Source organism: Marmota marmota, unplaced genomic scaffold (assembly GCF_001458135.2).
Source record: "Marmota marmota marmota unplaced genomic scaffold, marMar, whole genome shotgun sequence".
Taxonomy (NCBI): domain Eukaryota; kingdom Metazoa; phylum Chordata; class Mammalia; order Rodentia; family Sciuridae; genus Marmota; species Marmota marmota.
In genome coordinates, this window is record NW_026000026.1 from 6,387,206 (window position 1) to 6,395,629 (window position 8,424).

Consider the following 8,424-nt stretch of genomic DNA (forward strand, 5'->3'; position numbering starts at 1 on the left):
GCCGCCGCAGCCCGCTGAGCTGACCCTGGCCTCGGATCACCTGCCAGACTGGATCCGTGTGACCCGAAGCCTCGTCTCCAGGGCCTCACTGTGGAACCTTCCAGGGGAGCCCCCAGAAACTAGGCCCAGGCCCAACCGATCTCAAAGGGACCCGGGGGCCTTGGGCCAGGACATGGCAGTCACAGGCACTAGGCCCCTCCAGCCGGCTTCCCAGGCTCAACCCGGCTCACGACCACGAGGAGCTAATGAGCTTCAGAGCTCAGAGCCCCCACCAGCACAGGCTGCACGGAGCTGTGACCCTCCCCCTCCCCCTCTTACAGGGGAGGAAACTGAGGCACAGAGAGGCCGTCAGTGGCCAGTTACTCTGTGATGGATGTGAGAGCAGGCCTGTGGACACAGGCAGGCCGCCTCCAGACCCCGTGCTCTTGATCAGGTGCACCTGCCCCACCCCGCGCACAGCGCTGCAGAGTTCAGAGGTCGCCTCTAGGCGTGCAGTAGTATCTCAGTTAGGCCCACAGGTGCACATGAGGCAGGTGGGGTGTCGCAGGCCTTGAGGAGTGCCACGTGAGACAGCTGAAGCCAGGGAGGGCAGGTGGCTTTCCCACAGTCTCCTGGCAAACAGCGTAGACTCTGCAGGTAGCTGACCTGGCTCAGACCCCAGCTCTGTGACGGAGCAGCTGCCTGATCCTGGACCAGTTAGTATCTGTCTCAGGGCTCCCCCCTTGGAGTTCTAGTGAGAATCAGGCAAGTCAACACGGAAGGCACTTTAAAGTCCACTCAAAATGATGGGCCAGGCACGGTTCAGGAGGCTGAGGCAGGAGCATTGCGGGTTTGAGGCCAGCCTCAGCAACATAGAGAGACCCTGTCTCAGAATAAAAACCAAGAAGGGCTGGAGACATAGTTCCTTTGGTAGCGTTCCCCCTGGGCTCCATCCCCAGAACTCCACATAGAGTTGGTATTTTATTTATTATAGGATGTTTTTGCATTAATTTTGATCCTTACAGCTACTGTGGTATAAAGATCATGTACCCTGGAGGTTTTTGGTGTCCTCTTGAATTTTGCCTGGCTGGCCTCACCCTGGCCCTAGCCCTGGTTTGCACAGAGGAGCACTCAGTACCTGCTGTCATGGCCACTGTTTGTCCAATGCCGTGCACCAGGAATTGTCAAGAGTCTTACAAAGGGATGGGGCTGGGGCTCAGTGGCAGAGCACTTGCCTCACACATGTAGGGCACCGGATTCAGTCATCAGCACCACATAAAAATAAAGAAATAAATAAGGGTCCATCAACAACTAATATATATATGTATATCTTAAAAAGGAGTCTTTCAAGTAGACCTGGAGATGAGGCTCAGTGGTGGAGTACTGTGTCCCCCCAAAACAGCTTTCTAAACTCATATCCCCTGGACAAGAAGAGAACCCAGAAAGCACATTGAAGACTAAGTGATTAGATAAACAAAAGACTAGTGCTCCAAATACGTGAAGAACCCCTGCTATTATTCTAAGGTACCAGGGGTTGAACCCAGGGACCCCTGGAATTATTCTAAGGTACCAGGGATTGATCCCAGGGGTGCTTTAGCACCGAGCCACATACCCAGCCAGTTTTTATTTTTTATTTTGAGATACGGTCTCACTAAGTTACTTAGGGCTAAGTTGCTGAGGCTGGCCTTTAACTTGCAATCCTCCTGCCTCAGACTCCCAAGCCACAGGTCCCCCACCTGAGTGAAGCACACCTTTTGAAGTTTGATGTTACACTGTTGGCTGCGGCTGAGCAATTTCCCTCCCTGTCTGCCCCCGGGAAATCCGCACAGGAGCGCAGGGTGAGCACTTTGCTCATGATGACTCCAAGCTGGAGGTACACGGAACAGCCCTCAGAAGGGATCTGAGAGCCAAGCCGGCACAACCCTGCTCTGGAGTGTGAGGGCAGGTCTGGGAGTTTTTCTAAAGGTCCATCTATGCTATGAACTTGGGTGGGGGTCAGAAGGCAGGTTATGGAGCTCGTGTACAGAGTGCTGCTACTTGTACAGCAAAAACCCCAGACACCAGGGAAAGGCAGCGCTATGAAGAAGTCCCCATGGGCTGACTCTCTTTGCTAAGGATTCCCAGACGCCCTCTGGGCGGCACCTGCTGATACCAGGGAAGGAAATCGATTGGCTCTCAGCCACCACACGGTCTGAAGCAGCATCTCCCATCACCAGCCGCCCTCTCTTCTGGGTTTGACAAGTGCAGCGTCCTCTGGGCCCGTGGCAGAAGAGACCTGCTGGGGTGGGGGTTTTTGCTCCCCTGCCCCACGGTCTGCTGGGGCACCTCTGCCACGTCCATCATGGTCCCAGCCAGAGTTCCCCCAGGCCACCCTCCTAGGAGCCTGTGAGCACCCTGTCCTGGGGATTTGCCGGGTGTTGAGCCCGGCTTCCCAAACGTGAACGGCCCCGGGGGATACAGTGCTTCCTCCCTGCACCCCACCCGTCCTACACCCCAGGACCCACTCTGTTGAGAGCCACAGCCAAAGGGGCCCCAGCAAACTTCCAGCTGCCAGCAAACTTCCAGCTGCCGGCTGATGATTGGCTCACAGCGGCCCCAGCAACATCTAGCTGATTGGCTCCTCGGCCCCAGCAACATCTAGCTGATTGGCTCCTCTGCGGTGATGCTCATTGGACTGTTTCCCTGCCCTTTCAGACCACGGAGCTGCTCATTGGGGGACTTTTTTTGGCTCCGCCCACATGACCCAGCCAATCGGCCTCAAGAGCAGGAGGATTGTGGGAGGTGGAGAGAGGCTTGTGGAAAGCCGGTGGTGGCAGTTGAGGCTCTGAGGATTTTTCCTGAGAGGCTGTTTTGTTTGGCGTGTGTGGTTCTAAAAATAAAGTTAGTTTCTTTTGACAAGTGGCTCCTGATTGTGCCCAGCCAGACTGCGGCACCACTCCCCTCACGCTCCCAGCTCCCTGTGCACATCTAACCCCGCTCCTCCCTTGGCTCCTCCCTTGGCCGCCCTGAGCATCCTCAGCTGAGCGGCTGGGGTTCGGCCCTTACTGTCCGTATTGTGCTTCTCTGTCTCCTGAAGGCTCTCAGCGTTGGAAGCCCCTGGCAAGGGGGCTCACTGCAGCCTCGAGACCCCCAGCCCGGGGCTCCTAGCCTGACCCTCCCAGGCTGCAGGAGGGAGCCTCCTCTCCTCTGCAAGGATCAGGTTCACCTTAACGGCTCCCTGCAGAGGGCCACAGGGCGGCTGAGCGCTGGGAGGGGCCCAGCGAACTCTATAAATAGGAAGAGACCTTCCCAGAAGCCTGTGGGGAATTGAAAGCGGTGCTGAGCTGGGCCGGGGCAGGAAGGCACTGGGGGAAGGAAGCAAGCTGCTCCCCTGCGGCAGCCCGAGGTGCTCGGGTCCCCTGCTGGGGACCAGGCCTTGGCGGGAGCAGCCTGGGGGCCTGGGTAGGCAAGGCCCCCAGACAGACCTTCAGATTCTGGGGTTCGGGGCAGGTCCCTAAAGTGACTGGTCACTGTTGACATTTAGAGCCAGATGAGTCGGCCGAGGGCGCTGTGCTGGCAGCTGCCCTTTCCCCGTGGGGTGACAGCTGGTGTGACCACATGGCCAAGTGCCTCCTGGGGGTAAATCACCCCCTGAGAGTCCAGCCTTGGCCTGCCCGGCCCTGATTCCTCATCGGCAGGACAGAGAGCAGAAACCAGCCTCTGGCTTTTCTTGGTCACCTCTCTGGTTTCTGGTGACTGGGCCTATGAGTGTCACTACAGGAGGCAGCTGGGAAAGGGAGGGAGATCCAGACCTCGGGGCCGCAGGGCAGGTCCCCTCCTATCTGCAGACCCTCCGGGCCTGCCTCCGGCTCCTGGGGTCAGCGGAGGCGCTGGCTCCAGCAGGTGGCCGCTCTTTGCTCCTACCCCCACAGGGGCGGCATCTTCCCGCCAAGGCTCGTCACCAAGGCGGCCTGATGAGTTGTCAGGTTTGTGCTTCTATAACCCTGACAACCCAGGTGGCAGGCAGAACAGACCTGCTGGGGGGTTGCAAGCCTGGAGGGGTAGCTGCTTCTCTGATTGGACACTTGACTGCCACCTGGATGCCTAAGTACTTAGAGATCAGAACATTGAGCTCTTGGTGGTACATGGACTATATCTCCTTACTATAGAAATATTACACTTTATAGACATATTAGCCAGGACTCTCGTCATTGCAAATGACAGAAAACCCAACCCAAATGTTTAAAGCAGCAAAAAGGAATTTATTGGTTTAAGTCTAAAAACGTGGTGGCTTCAGGCACAGTTTGATCCAGGGACTCCAGTGCTTTTGTCAGGACGTGCATATCTCCAGGTGTTCCTTGTTCTGCACGAGCTTCACTTAAGCAGGCTCTTCCAAAGAAGTGGGAAAGGATGATTCCACCACCTGCAGGCCTCTACTCCACCAGCCCAACAACTTCAGGAGAGAGAGAGCCCTGTCAATATTCCCAGCCAAAGTCCCAAGCAGGATTCGCATTGGGTCAGCTTGGGTCACACAACCCTTTCTGAGCCAATAACTGTGGCCAGCAAGATAAGGTCATTCTCTGCCTTCTAGACAATTGTGGTAAATCATATATAACATTGGGCTGGGGATGTGGCTCAAGCGGTAGCACGCTCGCCTGGCATGCGTTCGGCCTGGGTTCGATCCTCAGCACCACATACAAAGAAAGATGTTGTGTCCGCCGAAAACTAAAAAAATATATATATATATATTAAAAAATTCTCTCTAAAAAAAAAATCATATATAACACAAAACCTGCCTTTTAGCCACTTTCAAGTGCACAGCTGAGTGACATCAGGACATGCACCTGGTTGAGCGACCAGCCCCACCACCCACCTCCAGGGCCCTTCCATTTTCCCACAATAAAATTCTGCCTCTGCCAGGCAGCAGCTCCCAGTCCCCCGCAGGCCCTGGGACCTCCGGTCAGCTGTCCGTGTCAACGCAGGTGCGAAGGCTGGATGATTCACAGGTGGAACCAGACAGCCCGTGGCACCTGGGGTGTGGCCCCTTTCACGCAGCAAGACGTCATTGAGGTTCCCCACGTCACAGTGAGTCAGAGCCCCGTCCCTGGCATGGCTGAAGAACGCCCCGTGAGAGTCTTGGTCCTCGTTCTGCTCGTCCATTCATCTGGGAGTGGACATTTGGGTTGTGTCCACTTTTTGGCAGCCGTGAGCATGCTGCTGACAGTGTCCACAGGCGACTTTGCAGGGACACAGGTGTCCTTGCCTCCGAGTGGAGTTGGTGACCCCCTCCCTCCTGAAACAACCTTCCTCCTCAACTCCCAGGACACTCCGAGCTTCCGGGGGCCTCCTGGGCCAGGCCTCGGCTCCCTGCCCGGCCCTTCCTGCTCCTGTCCCCAGATGCCAGGTGCGAGGCACCCAGGGGTCCCCAGTCCTGTCCCCTTGTTGGCTCTACCCACACCCACTCCCTGGGGACTGCACCCTCTAGACTCTGGGGACTCCACAGCCACCGCTGGGCCTTCCCCTGGACTCCGGGCTGGGATGTCCAGCTGCCCCTCAACACCACACTGGGCTGTCCAACAGGGCCTTTGCCCTCCAGCCCTGTGTCCCTGCACACTGTTCCTCAGCAAGCGCCACCCTCCTGCCTCCCCTCACACCGGCCACCACCCTGGAATCCTCCGGGAACCCCCTTCTCCACCCTCTTCATGCCCTCAGTAAATCTTTTCCTTGAGGGGGATACCAGGGATTAAACTCAGGGGCACTCAACACTGAGTCACCTCCCCAGCCCTATTTTGATTTTATTTAGAGACACAGGGTCTCACTGAGCTGCTTAGCACCTCGCAGTTGCTGAGGCTGACTCTGAACTCGTGATCCTCCTGCCTCAGCCTCCCGAGCCACTGGGATGACAGGAGTGTTCCACGGCACCAGCCATCAGCAAATGCTCCCAGTCCGACCCCTCCCCACCTCCTCCACTAGTACCTGCCACTGGTGCTTCTCACTCCCAGTCCCTTTGTCCGCATAGTCTCCACTCACCACCAGAAGGATCCTGTTAGAAGCCAATGTCAGGTCAGGGCTGAGCCTTCCGCGGCTCGCGGCTCGCGCAGGGCGGGCGCTCAGAACGTCAAATGCATAGTTACAGCCTGGTTGTGTGCAGGCCTCGGAACACCAGAGCAGCTCTAAGAAGGGACCTCCTGTCCCCAGCAAGAGCCCCAGAAACTCACCAGCCATGTGCCCCGCAGATACTGCAGCTGTGGTCGGGACCTCCATCACCCAGGCAGCTGCCCAGCACAGCCCCCTGGTGGTGATACCCTTAGAGAAGGTGACTGTCACTGACCTGGGAACCCGGAGCAGCAATTCCAGCTGTGTTTTGCTTTTTAACTGAGATATAATTCACCCACGCTGCCATTCACCCTTTAAAAACATGTAAGTTGACTGTTTCTAGGACAGTCACAGAGTCGGGCAACTATCACCACAATCCATTTCAGAGCATTTTTATCATCTCCAAACCTGTACCTGTGGGTGGTCATCATCAAGACCCCGTCCCCGGGATGTGGCTCAAGTGGTAGCGCGCTTGCCTGGCATGCGCGGGGCGCTGGGTTCCATCCTCAGCACCACATAAAAATAAAGATGTTGTGTGCACCAAAAATTGAAAAATAAATATTAAAAAATTCTCTCTCTCTCTTAAAAAAAAAGACCCCGTCCCCAGCCCCGGTCACCTACCATCTGCCTTGTTTTTGGAGGTTGGCCCACTCTGGGAATCCATGTGAATGTAGGTGTGCACTGGAGGGTCTTCCGTGAGACAGTCCCGAGGTCTACCCATGACGTGTGTCACACATCCTTCTTCTCCAAGGCCAAGTACCATGCCATTGCATGGGATATTATCACTTGTCCATTCGTCCTGTGATGCACATTTGGGTCATCGACACTGTTTCGTGATCGTGAATAATGCTGCACTGGACGGTCCTGTATGGGGTTTTTGAATCTTGCTTTCAATTCTCCTGGGTCTGTACCTAGAAGTGAAACTGTGTCATTGGGCAGCTCAGTGTTTTCTGGCTCTACTTTAGGGGCTGTGCTAGGTGTGGTGAGACAATGGCCCCTAATCTCCGGGGTTTCTCCAACCCAGTAAAATTCTTAAAAACCAATGATCGGGTGACCAACATAAGATGGTCTACTCTTTACATTGCCCAGTAAAGATCTTTAGCTAAAATAACACTAAATAAATATTTTCACTACTACTTAACACAAAAAAAGAACATTGTACCCCCCAAGAAAGGAGATTTTTAGAATAAACAGCACTTGTTCATGAAAACTTGGTTATATTGCTATGTTTTCCCCTAAAGTGCCATGAATTGGTAAAATAAACAAACACAACCTCTTTTTGTGAGACTCCAGTTGAGTGAGGCTGTTAGGGTCTGTAAACAAGTCAGGATGGCGCCTGGCATTTTGCCAGAGGGAGTGGTTTGAGAAGTAACGTCAGCGAGCCATTAAGTATGGAGATTCCTTATTGGTTGACTGCTGTATCTAGTTTATGTTAATTAGATAAGCTGTGTGGAATGTATATATACCCCTCCTGTCCTACAATAAACGGCTCCCACTCCTGCTGTATCAATGTACACAAGTTGCTTGTCACCCCCCGGTTATTTTGCTGCAGCCGGACTGCGGCATGAGGCCATGTGTGCATGCGTGTGCATGCGTGTGCGTGTTTGTGTTCGCGAGTGTGCATGCGTGTGCGTGCGCGTGTGTGTGCGTGTGTATGCACGTGTGCGCACGTGCTGCACTGTGGCTGGTTGTACGGGGGAGGCTGGGGAGGGTGGGTGGCCTGGCTCTAAGGAACTCAGGATGGATAAAAAGTGGTTCTTGTCCTAAGGAGTTTTCAGGCTATGAAAAGAACAACAACAAACAACAAAACAAACCCAAACCAGGAAAAGGCTTCAATCAAGGGTTGAGCCGGAGGGACCAGCAACAGGAGCCAGTTGTGACCCTGGGAAAACCAGGGGGTAGCAAAGCCCTGAGCGGGGAGGAAGTGGAGCGCCCACAGTCTGGGAACCATCTTCACCAGGGCAGAGGGGTCTGCGATTTCTAGGGTCTTGGTTCTTTTAGGAACAGACGGATTCTATCGCCAAATAATCTCTTCCCCATGGGACATTCACGGAAACCCGGAGCCTTGGTCCCTCTGCTCCCGGCCCTGGAGCCTTGGTCCCCCGGAGCCTTGGTTCCTCTGCTCCCGGCCCTGGAGCTCTGGGACTCACGGCCTTGGAGGATCCAGCTTGGAAGTCAGCCTCAGGCACAGGCATGGGGAAGCCAGCTCCGGGCCTGGAGTCACGTGAAGGAAGACCGAGGCAGGGAGGGGACAGCCCCAGGAGACAGCTCCCTGTGCTCTCCGGTCCCAGCTGAAGAACCGCCAGGAGAGGGACCAACAGAGAGGGGCGCGGGTGACTGCGGTCACTGAGGAGAGCAAGGCGGAGTCCA

The 8,424-nt window shown here is 55.3% G+C and overlaps 1 long non-coding RNA gene across 1 annotated transcript; it reads right to left on the minus strand.

Annotated features, from left to right (window-relative positions):
* Positions 1–4,199: 4,199 nt before the first annotated feature.
* Positions 4,200–7,253, minus strand: LOC125618959. Its single transcript, XR_007350354.1, has 2 exons — positions 6,676–7,253; positions 4,200–4,683 (listed from the first exon to the last, which is right to left on the minus strand). It is a non-coding gene; the product is annotated as an uncharacterized LOC125618959 (long non-coding RNA).
* Positions 7,254–8,424: the final 1,171 nt, after the last annotated feature.